The following is a 12,400-nucleotide window of genomic DNA, read 5'->3' as shown; positions in this document are numbered from 1 at the left end:
TAGAGTTTGTTTATGGCAGAAGACCACCAGATTTGCTTCCTTTTTTTTGAAGGATAGCATATTGGTTCTGTTAGGGATAGCATGATCCATGCACTCATGTAAGTGCTTATAAAGAGCATTTGTGTAGGATTCAGCAGTCGTACCTCTATTGTCCATCTGCATGGGTGTTGTGAAGTTTGCCACTTCTGTCTTGAGAGGCATGAAGTTGGCTTTGGAGACATTTTTTACATTTGTTTTCCTGATGGGGGGTGGGAGCGGGATGTGGATGTCTAGGGTGATTAGCTTGTGGTCGGATCTGACCAACAAGGAGCTGACCTCTGGTGTGGAACACCAGTCGCCCATGTTGGTGATGACCGGGTCTAGGATATTGCTGCCCCTGGTGGGGGTGTGGATAAGTTGATCCAAGGCATTGGAATTGATTTCCAGAAAACGTTGAGCAAAAGAGTTGGTACACGAGTAGTTTTCCCAGTTAATGGTGGGGTAGTTGAAATCACCCATTATTAGGGTGTTGGGTTGTACCTTAATATTTTCCAGTGTATCAAGAAAAGAGGAGAGGTAATCCTGGGGTATGGTCGGGGTCTGTAGCAAGCTACAATCTGAATTGTGGTTTTGCCCAGAGTTAGCTGAACTTGAATAATCTCGGATGCATTATGCTGAGCAACTAGCGTGGAGGTGTGGATATCCTTAATGAATATGGACACGCCTCCACCTTTAGTGTTTTGGTCTAGGTTTGGTGACCTAAAGGTGTGGTATGAATTATAGCCTGGTAATGCAGGGGTGCTCTCTGGCTGAATTTTATTTAAACAGGTAGGTAAGCAGGACTGTGCAAGAAAATTAATGTTTGAATGAAAAAGTAGTGGTTACGAAAATGTGTAAGACTGTTTTATAGTAGTTGTGAATTTGCAAGTGTTTGCAGGTTAGTATTAGAGTAAGGGTTAGGTAAGGGGATAGATTTAGTTTGCATATTTGGTGTAATATGTGCTCTGTGTCCTTTTGTTTTATGCAGTGGTATTGTTATTAAAAGGATTTTTAGTAACATAATATGTAGGGTTATAGTTATTGTTAACACACAAGTAAGGTGGGCAGGAGACTAAAGATATACATATATATATATATATATATATATATATATATATATATATATATATATATATATATGTGTGTGTGTGTGTGTGTGTGTGTATAAATATTATATAGATATATATATATATATATATATATATATATATATATATAGGGTCTATATTACATCACTGAATGCTTAAAAAAATGAACGGTGATTAATCGACCCTATGTAAGCGAAAGCTTACAATCTCGAACTGTCAGAAGAGTGATTTTTTTTCCAAGCGGAAAAAAAATTGCTGTTTCAAAAAAAAGGCATTGGAACATTACATTAAGTGGGGGGCTTCACCCCCCACACCACCCTCTACTTATATATACCAACTCTGAGACCGCACTACAGTGCCGAAAACAGCAAAGTAACGAAGCGGCCAATCAAATTCTTTTGCATAAAAGCTGCTTCGATATTTTGCCTTTTCAGTCTTTTATGTTCGACCAATTATATATATATTAGATATGGATATAGATATATGTAGATTTGTACATATATAGCTGTGTATTTGTGTATGTGTGTCTCTATATGAAAAGGTTTATTTTAGGATTTAAAAATGGTTCACATGTTAAAACCCTAAAATGTCATCCTCGTGTGTTGGCCTAGCCCTAAGCCAAGCAGCACAAACTGCGCCCAATAGATTTCCCCTAACTCATAGGTCTATCTGTAAGTGTTTCACTCATGCTATAGTTAAATACTGCCTAGATGCATTATTCTGTGTTTCACAATGCTCAATCAAAGCATGCATGTAGGAATGGTGTCATGAAGCATAGACTCTATACATTTATGGGAAGGGAGCTGTGATGCAGAAAGGGGATTCAGGCCTCCTGTTGCTATATCTATATTAAGTTTTGAACTGAATTGTCTCAAAAAAGTGACATCATTGATGATTAATGCATTACAACTGGAATGGGATATGCTGGTTCAAGCACATAGTCATGCAAGAATGCAGGAGTCATTTGGTAATAATTTCATTCCTTAGGACTTATACTACACAGCCTCTAGTTCGGGTCTATGTTATAAGATCGACGGTTGAAAATATCGAACACCATATGGTCGACACCATATGATCGATGTCTTCAAACATCTAACTTATAAAAACAACAAAAAGAAAAATGTACCCTAATGGGTTTAAGCAGGAGGGCAAGTCCCACTACACCCCCCCACACCCCCCGCTGCTTAAATATACCAACTCCAAGACCGCACTACATTGCAGTAAATGAAAATCTCCCCTTACGGAGATCACCGTTTACACATTCGATGTTGTGCACTTTCGCTATTCTCATGTCGACAATATCAGCTTCAATATTGTCAGCTTTCGGGAATATAATGTAGACCCCACTAGTTCATAGGTTCATAGGTAAGTACTAGGTTAGCTGCCTTTGTGGGCCATTTTAAGCCTAGATGTTTCTTGTTTTGTGATCCCATTTGGTTAGAGATTGGCCTTACCCATCCCATGGTTAATAATTACATATTACCCCTAATGAGAATAACTTGGTTCATACCATAGATAATTTGGGGGGGCCCATGCATGGGCTAAATCATTTAGAAGCTGTCTCTGTCCATTAGTAGTACAGTGGCCAGTTCTGGGGTAAATGTTCTGTTTCCCATCAATAGATCCAAGTTGGCCTTCATGCATGACCAGAGATGTACTCTGTTTTATGCGGATGCAGAGTTTGTTCCATAATAGTGGTATCCTCTACAAGATATACTTGTCCCTCTAAACCATTCTGCTCGTCTTGCAGAAGAGGTTTAGGTCTCTAGACCAAGTATTTCTGATGCCATTTGACTTGCTGATGTGGAGTAAATCTATCGGTATTGGGTTGAAGGATGTCTTGTATGCCAGACACAGGTCACCACTTAGCGATCTTTAGGATACCGAGTATAGTGATAGGAATTTGAGTTGGTCCATGTAGGTCATGTTGTTTAGACCTTGCATCCTTTTAATAATATATCTCTGTTGACATTCCTGTTACTGCATGTGTCTGGAGTGATACATGCATTATATTCAATGGTTGGCCTAATGAAGTTGAGTAAAGGGGAACAATGACACCCCCGGATCTATACACAATCCCTTTGTTTATAAGTTATGCAATACAGAAGAACGTTCTTACAGTAATGGACACATGTTGGTCAAAGGGTAGATCACTGACCACATAGGTTCCCAAATCCTGAACAACTGGATCAACTCTTAGGTATTTATTGTTAATGTGGTAGTTACCTGGGATAAATCGCTTCCTAAAGGACACAGTAATTCATTTTTTTTTTCTTTGGCATTTACAGTGGATATAAAAAGTGTAAACACCCCTGGTAAAATGCCAGGTTTTTGTGATATAAAAAAATGAGACCACAATAAATAATTTCAAAACTTTTCCCACCTTTAATCTGACCTATAACCTGTACAGTTCAATTGAAAAACAAACAAATCTCTTAGGGAAAAAATATAAAAAATAAAAGACATACAATAAGCTGGTTGCATATGTGTGCACATCCTTAAGCTAATACTTTGTTGAAACACCTTTTGATTTAATTACAGCATTCAGTCTTCTTGGGTAGGTGTCTATCAGCATGGCACATCTTGACTTGGCAATATTTGCACACTCTTCCTTGTAAAAGCATTCCAAATCTGTCAGATTGCAAGGGCATCTCTTGTGCACAGCCCTCTTCAGGTCACCCCACAGATTTTCTGTTGGATTTAGGTCTGAGCTCAGGATGGGCCATTCCAAAGTTTTAATTTTCTTCTGGTGAAGCCATTCTTTTGTTGATATGGATGTATGCTTGGGGTTATTGTCGTGTTGAAGGATGAAATTCCTCTTCATCTTTCCAGCAGATGCCTGAAGATTTTGGGCCAAAAGTGACTGGTATTTGTAACTGTTCATAATTCCTCCACCTTGACTAAAGCCCCAGTTCCAGCTGAAGAAAAGCAACCTCAAAGCATGATAATGCCACCACCATGCTTCACCATCGGGATGGTGTTCTTTTGGTGATGCGAAGTGCTGTCTTTGTGCCAAACGTACCTTTTGGTATTATGGCCAAAAAGTTCATCCTTGGTCTCATCAGACCATAACACATTTCCCCACATGCTTTTGGGAGATGATGTATTGTTTTGCAAATTTTAGCTGGGCCTAGATGTTTTTCTGTGTAAGAAAAGGCTTCCATCTTGCAATCCTACCCCATAGTTCAGACATATGGAAAATACAGGAGATTGTTGTCACATGTAGTACATAACCAGTACTTGCCGGGAATTCCTGCAGCTCCATCAGTGTTGTTTGTCTATTCATCAATTTTGGAGGGACGTCAAGTTCTTTGCAAAGTCACTGTTGTCCCATATTTTCTCCACTTTTTGATGACTGTTTTCACTGTGTTCCATGGTATATCCAATGCTGTGGAAATGTTTTTGTACCCTTCTCCTGGCTGATACCTTTCAACAATGAGATGCCTTTGATGCTTTGTAAGCTCTCTGCAAACCATGGCATTTGCTGTAGCAGGCAACTGAGTAAATGTCAGGAAAATCCTACTAGGACAGCTGAACTTTATTTAGGGTTAATCAGAGTCTCTTTAATTGATGGCAGGTGTGTACCCAAGAAGACTGAATGCTGTAATTAAATCAAAAGATGCTTCAGCAAAGTATTAGTTTAAGGGTGTGCACACCAGTTTATTGTACTTTTTTATTTTTTATATTTTCCCCTAACAGATTTGCTTGTTTTTCAATTGACTTATACAGGTTATAGGTCACATTAAAGGTGGGCAAAGTTTTGAAATGATTTATTGTGGTCTCATTTTTTTATATCACAAAACCTGGCATTTTAACAGTGGTGTGTACACTTTTTATATCCACTGTAGTTTTAGTCCATGATTTTGGCACCAGTTGTTTGTTTGGGAAAAACTTTTCTGCGGGATGACTACATCATTTGGAAATTCAATGACTGCTCCTAGCCAGCAGTCATCTGTAAATGTAGTCAGCCAGAGCCCTTTGGTATTGGCTTTTACTTCAGGAAAGTAGATGCCCAACAAGAGAGGTCATCGCATAGAACCTTGTTGAGTTGAGGTTCTGATGGTCTCTACATTTGTGGGTGGTGTGCTGTGACAAAAAGGACATGCTTATTGTAACATACCAACTTGATCGTTCCTACTTTGTGTCCTGTAACATTCAAATAAGCACAGGGTACTTGTCTGTCTTTTGCAGCAGTGATTGACAAAGGGTGTGTCAGGTACACTGTAGATCACATCACAAAGCTGTGGATGAGTAGATGGAGTAGGAGTGTTTGTGAGTCATTAGACTTAAAATATAGTATTATGCCTTAGAGAATAGGCTTACTGTATGTCAGTGCCCTGATTGGAGAATGAGCGTTCTGCAGCAGGGTATTAATGTACAAGTAATGCCTGCTGCAAAACGAGTCCACTGCTTCATGGCAGCCTATCAAGCTGCCGTGGAGCTCTGACTGAAAAAACGGAACGTCTGCCACTATTTTACATTTACTAAGCAGGTCTTCTGCTGTTCAGCGAGTGTAAACTATATTAAAAAGAAAATTAAAACTGAAAAATGAAAGTGTGTGTGTGTGTGTGTGTGTGTGTGTGTGTGTGTGTGTGTGTGTGTGTGCGCGCGCATGAGTGTATACATGCATGTCAGTAAAAGTGAGAGCGAATGAGCCATTATTTTACACTCACTAAGCACTACCACTGCTGTTTAGCGAGTTTAAAACAAAAAAAAGAAAAAAATGTAAAATAAAGTGTGTGAGTGAGAATGTATGCGTGTATTTGAGTCAGAGAAAGAGAGAGGGAGATCGATCGCTCCAGTGAAACAGAAAACTGTGTATGCGTGTTTATGTTTCTCTTTGCATGTGTGAGTGAAAGCGTGCATGAAAGCAGAGAGACACTCTGTGTGTGTGTGTGTGTGTGTGTGTGTGTGTGTGTGTGTGTGTGTGTGTGTGTGTGTGTGTGTGTGTGTGTGTGTGTGAGAAAAAGAGATAGAGAGAGTTTGAAAGCGATCAAATGATCCCTAGTAGTATGTGTGTGTGTGAGAGAGAGAGAGTGAAGAGAGAATGATCCCTGGCAACACAGCAGAAGTTTTAAGTACCTGTTGACCTCTTAGAAATTCCTGTCAACCTCTTAGCACAACAAATCTGTACAAAGCCTAACATAATTGGGGGGGGATGCTAAGAAACAGGAACACATTTTAAAATTGCTCTTATAAACTTTGAAAGTTACTAGAAGAACAGGATCTGTGTTGTTAACGTATTTATGTTAGGCACTACCCGGTTAACAAATGTAAATAAATAAATACATTTTCTGAAGGATATGAAATCTGAAACTCAAATGCATGTCATTATCCGAAGGAAATAAAAATTTGAAACTCAGATTTATGTAACTCTTTAGTAACTTCTGTCGCCAATGACTGGCAGTAAACAAAACATTTTCGGAGTAAGGGACCAAAAATATAAATTAAATACCTGGATTTTTTAAAGTGTTAAATTTTGGATGTAAAATGCTTCCTTCAACACCATTAACATATACTACAGCAAGTATGAAACATTAGGTGGAGGAAGTATTTTACATCAAAAATATATTAAAAAAATAAAATAGTACTTAAAAACACATAAGTAAATAATGCACAGCAATTTTACAGAGACTCCATTCTCTAAGTGCAATAATGCCCTCCAGAGTGCATGTTAATCAGTAATTAATGCCCTTCCAGAGGTGTAGAGGCCCACCGCCTGTGACGTCGAGCCTTACAACAACCCTGGGTGGGCATTAATTTCACAGTAACACACACCCTGAAGGGTATTATTGCTTGCCTAGAATACAGGTATGGATGAAATCTTAGGCTGCAAACCATCACATTTCTCAAATCATCATTTATTTTCACTGTAAACTTAACCCTGACTGATGTACATGTGTGCACTGATCAAAGCAAATCTGTTTGAAACTATTTGCTTTATACATCCCTTGAGGTTTCTATTTACAATTAATTTTAAGCCCAAGAAGGAGAGCTAGCATCTAGCTGACTCTGGAATGCATGCGCATGGCTTCCTAGCTAAGCCACACTGGGATCGTAGCCAGTGTTACATTATGTTGACAAGTTGTTAAGCATATGGGATGGTTTAAACTACTTAAACAAATTTATTTATAAACCTCATTCTGTCAGCTGCCATCACCACCTGCTATTAAGTAGCACAAGTACCAGGCATTCTCATTGATAATTAAAAGCTAGGCCCCAATATAGGTACTAATCCTAAGCAAGCCTAGAACATGTTACCATTGCTTTACATTATTTTACATAGACGTTACATACAGCAAAGTGGCAAATTTGTCTAAAATGTATAAGTACAAGTCAGTACTCTATCACAGTATTAATGACATTTGCATGACAGTGCAAAATTCATGAGGTTGTGTTAAATCATACCATTACCAGCACTTAGACTACAGTATGAAATCTATGTGGTTGTGTTTTAGCATACCATTATGGATCTCTACAATACTTTGTGAAATCTATGTCCCGTCAATGACACTTCACTGTAGTATGAAATAAAGTAGCTGTGTTACAATGCACTGTTACCAACAATGATACTGTACTTTGAGTACATATGGTCTTAATATACCAACAGCGGCAGGCACATACTGTTCTAGGAGTTTTGTGTGGTTATCATTGCATCATGGAGTACTGCATCTATAGAGTAGGGCAGCACAGCAGAGTTATTTTTCTGCAATGTTTACATATTTGCTTTAAATATTCAGTTATTGTCTCCATAGAAGCCGTTGTTTACAATATTTGAGTCTTCAGTATTTTGGAGTAGCTACAGAAAGATCTATACGTTGAATGGGAAGTAGTTCGAGGCTCTTTTTTCCTGACGTGGTAGCAGGGATTAATAGTTCCCCTTCCTCCCTTTAGCTTACAATATCTCACCTTTACACAGCAGATCAGAAGCCAGAGTCAGGTGTCCTGTCCCACACAAAAGCACAAAAGGATGGAGCATTCAATGACCCAGAATTTCAGTTTGGGGAATTTGGGTGACTGCAGAGAGACATCAGTTAAGGGGAGTGGGAGCAGGAAGAGGGGAAGGGAGTATGGATTTGCTCCTGCTCTTATTCAGCAGGTAAAGTTTACAAGGTTAGAAAAATAGTAAGCATAAAGCAATGCAGAGCTTGTTGATGTGAGGGGATTGAACAATCAGGAATGAAGGTCTGTACTGGTACAGCTGGAGAAACTTGAAAACATTTCTCGGAAGAAAGGAAAACATGCATAAAAGCAGTAATGTCAGAAAGTTAAATCTCTGTTCAAGCTGAGAAATGTGATAAGGACAAAGAAAACATCTGTACTGTAGGCAATGAAGAAATGTAGCTATAAACATGACAGAGTGTCATCAGCAGACTAAGGTGTTGAAACATAAAACAAAGGAGGTCTTCAGCAAACTTAGGGCATTAAGTAAAAAAAAAAGAGTGACCAAAACAGCAAACCAGTAGGAGGAGATATGAACAATGTTTAAGGTTATCTCTGTGTCACCTAGATCTGTCACCTAGATTGTGACTGCTTCAGATTACCCAAGTCTGGCCACTGGTCTGGGTGATGGTGGATCCAGTGATGGTGGTATGTCCATGAGATGTCAGTGCCAATTCACCTATTATGGGGGCACTGGTGAAGACTCACTGCAGGATTGCTTCTTCTTGGACAATTAATGTTGACAATTAATCTGAGCTAATGAAGATCTTTGAGAAGCAGTACAATGTCTCCTTCCTATTTTTCCTTTTATCCGTGTTATTTTGTTAATGTGTGCAAGCCAGTAATGACACTACACTGGTGATAAGGTAGTAGTGTAATGTGAACCTACAGTCATGATGTACACCGCTAAAATCAATGTTTTTGACAGCTGTAAGAATTGGAATATTTATGTTGAAAAGACTGCCATGGCATTTTACTGCATATAATATACCCGATGATAAGCATATCTATGTGCTTTTGCTTGCTGTTGGGGAAAAAACATATAGCCTTCTGCATAGTTTAAACACTCTGGACAGGTCATCTGGAGATGATTTATTGTGACTGATGCAGGATCTCTTGTCACTGATGCCAATTGCTAACCACAGAATGTTTCAGATTTCATAAGTGAAACCAAACTGAAGGAAAGATAACTGTAGCTTACATGGGAAAATTGAACAACAAAATCATCAGAGCATTGTCATTTAGGTAAAGGCTTAAATGATCAGCCTTTTGTGATCATTTGGACTGTGGAATTTTGCAGGAAGGATTTCAGAACAGAGTGTTACCTGAGACAAATTTAAAGTTTCAATGTGCGGTGGTGATTTGGAAGGTGCAGCCTTTGATGTGTTGGAGTTATAGGATGTATGTAAAATTGGTAATGTAAATAATATGATGGAAATAAATAGTACAAAGCAGAAGCAGGGCCAGATACAGGACAAGGTGCTGACTGAAGGCATGTCAAGTTCTTAAAAATATCCACCACCATCTAGCATCAGCCTGAAAGCACGCACACGTGATTTGTTATGTCTTCCAGTGTCAGAAAAAAGCACGCATAAGACAGCTGTTCCACTTTCATTCCAAGTTCAAACCCAGAGATTTGATGCTGAGAAGTAAGAGATTTATTGCAAAGAAGTCTGGAAGTGGATGCTGCACAGGAGATTTGTTTTTAGAGCACAGGTGATCAGGCAGAAATTCCAGACTAGATGTGCACACCTTATTTTTGCAGAGCAAATGAGGACCTCAGTAAAGATGATTCACAGAGCAAAAGCACAGAATTTAGCTGTTTCTGCAGTGCACTGGGGAAATGGACATTCATCTTGCAAGAATAGAGAGTGCACAAATGTGTGTGTGTGTGTGTGTGTGTGTGTGTGTGTGTGTGTGTGTGTGTGTGTGTGTGTGTGTGTGTGTGTGCGTGTGTGTGCGTGTGTGTGTGTGTCTCCAATCCCCTCCAAGGATGCTTCCATTTCATCCAAGGATACTTTCAGTCCCTTCCAAGGATGATTATAATTTGCCAGCTGCCCTCCGAGATGATTACAGATACAAATTCAGATAAGATAAATCACTAGGGGATTATAATTAGTCAGCAATACCAGTCATTAGAGTGCCATAGTTATTCTGTTACTCAGACAGTACCCCAGGGTCATCCCTGAAGAGGGACACTTTGTACAGTACCTGGATAGCAAATAGATAAAAGAAAGTGATATTTCAGTTGTTTGGGTCTTTGTCCCCTCAGTATTTTTGGCTTTGTCCAGAATTCCTGACCAAAAAAGTTTAGAGTTATTTTGTTTATTCCTTATAAAAGGTGTGGCTTTTTTGGCAAATTTATGTGATTACAGTCATAAAAAAAATGACAGACTTGAGTTTCAAACTTTGTATCTTTCAGAAAATACTTGCTACTGTGAAGTTTTTTTATTCTACCAACTTTCTAAGTATATAAGACAAATATTTAAAATGTGTTCCTGATTTTTGGGTCTTTGTCTTTGATTTGAGCTCAGTTGAGAGTGTAGAGGGTGCTACAGTGGGTTCACCTGCATGGTTTCGACAGCAGCAAGTTGAGATACATTTTATTTTATTTTTTTATTTTACATTTGTTGACCAGGCTGGTCCGACTGGATATATGTCCATTTTCAGCAGAGGCCCGGGGAGAAAAGCTCCAAAAGCATACATTAATAACAGAGAAAAAAAATATTAGCTATGAGAAGATTCATTAGCATATATTTGCAGAAGAAATATTAGAAATTAACTACAAAAACTATAACTTTAATAGGTGTACAAATTGAGCATGATAGAAGAAATAGGGAAGTGTTAGTTGATGTTCTGTAGTCAAAAAAAAGGAAGTACTTGTGAGGATATAGAAAACTAGTCAGGGTTTGTACATGGGCAGAGCCAGTGGGTTTTGAGGTGAGATTTGAGTTGGGATCTAAAGCAGGGAGGAGAAGAGAGTGCAGTGAGATTGTCAGGAAGGGAGTTCCAGATTTTTCCTACTGTGTTTGAGAACAAAGAGTTTCCGGCCATGTTATAGGATTTACAAGTGGAAATAAGAAGTTTATTAGAAGAGCGTAAGCTTTTAAGATTGCAGTAAGGAGTAATAAGAGTAGTGAGTATGGGAGTATTAAAGGGTTTATACAGGATTTTATGGGCTATGGAGAGTTGGTGAAATAAGATTAGGTTTTGTAGCTCAAGCCATCCTAATTGGATTAAGTTTATGCAGTGGTGAGTTCTAAAAGTAGAGCCAGAGGCAAATCTAGCAATACTGTTGTAGGCAACAGCTATTTTGCTGAGGTTAGCTTTGGACAGATTAGTGTAGATAGACGAGGCATAAAGGAGGGTGGAAATTAGGTGTGAGTGGGTGATGGATGTTCTGGCAAGTGGAGTAAGGAATGGTTTAATTCTGTACAATGAGCCTAGTTTTCTGTTAACTAGTTTTATAGTGTTGTTAAGGTGAGTGTCAAAGCTTAGATTGTTGTCAATCTCCACTCCTAGGAGCCTGGTAGTTGGGTCGGGGGAAAAAAACCCGGACCACACCACAAAAGGAGGGGGTGTATCCATATTCAAGGATACCTCCAGGTTGGTGAAACCATCCAGGTGCAATTAACCATAGGCAAAACTGCTCTACAATTTGTAGCATGCTACAGGCCACCCTCTCAAACACAGGAACCCCACACAGCCTTCCTGAAGACACTGGAGGGTATAAATGTATCTCCAAACACCATTATATTGGGTGACTTCAACTACCCGAATATAGACTGGGAACATTACTCAAGCCCAACTTTTTTAGCCCAAAGGTTCCTGAGTTCATAAATTCAAATGCCATGGAACAACTAGTCACCGTTCCCACAAGAGGAGAAAATATACTAGATCTCATCACAAACATGGGGACAAAATGCTCCACACGAAGTATATCCCTCATTGGTGAGATCAGATCATAAACTAATCTCACTGGAAATCCACATCCCGCCCCACCCCAAACAAAAGACCACAGTGAAGAACTTCTCTAAAGCAAACTTCACACTACTCAAGACTGGTGTGGTATCCTTCAAGGCCCCGCAGCAGAAACCACCACCAAGCCAAAGCAAAGCCCTTACAAATGCCTCCTCTGAACACCTCCAGGACTGCATGGATCAGGCAATCCCTAATAAAACCAAGACTCTTTCCACCAAGGGCAAACGTCCAGTCTGGTGGACCCCAGCCATAAACAAACTTTACAATAAGAGGAGAAAGCTGTTACATGATAGAGCAAAATCCATAAAAGAGAAGACACCCTTGATCATTATTAGTAAAAACACTCATAAAATCATCCAAGGCCAACTTTG

Source organism: Protopterus annectens, chromosome 11.part0, assembly GCF_019279795.1.
Source record: "Protopterus annectens isolate FY-2018-M chromosome 11.part0, PAN1.0, whole genome shotgun sequence".
NCBI lineage: Eukaryota > Metazoa > Chordata > Ceratodontiformes > Protopteridae > Protopterus > Protopterus annectens.
The sequence above is the reverse complement of the archived record's forward strand: the minus strand, read 5'-3'. Positions refer to the sequence as shown.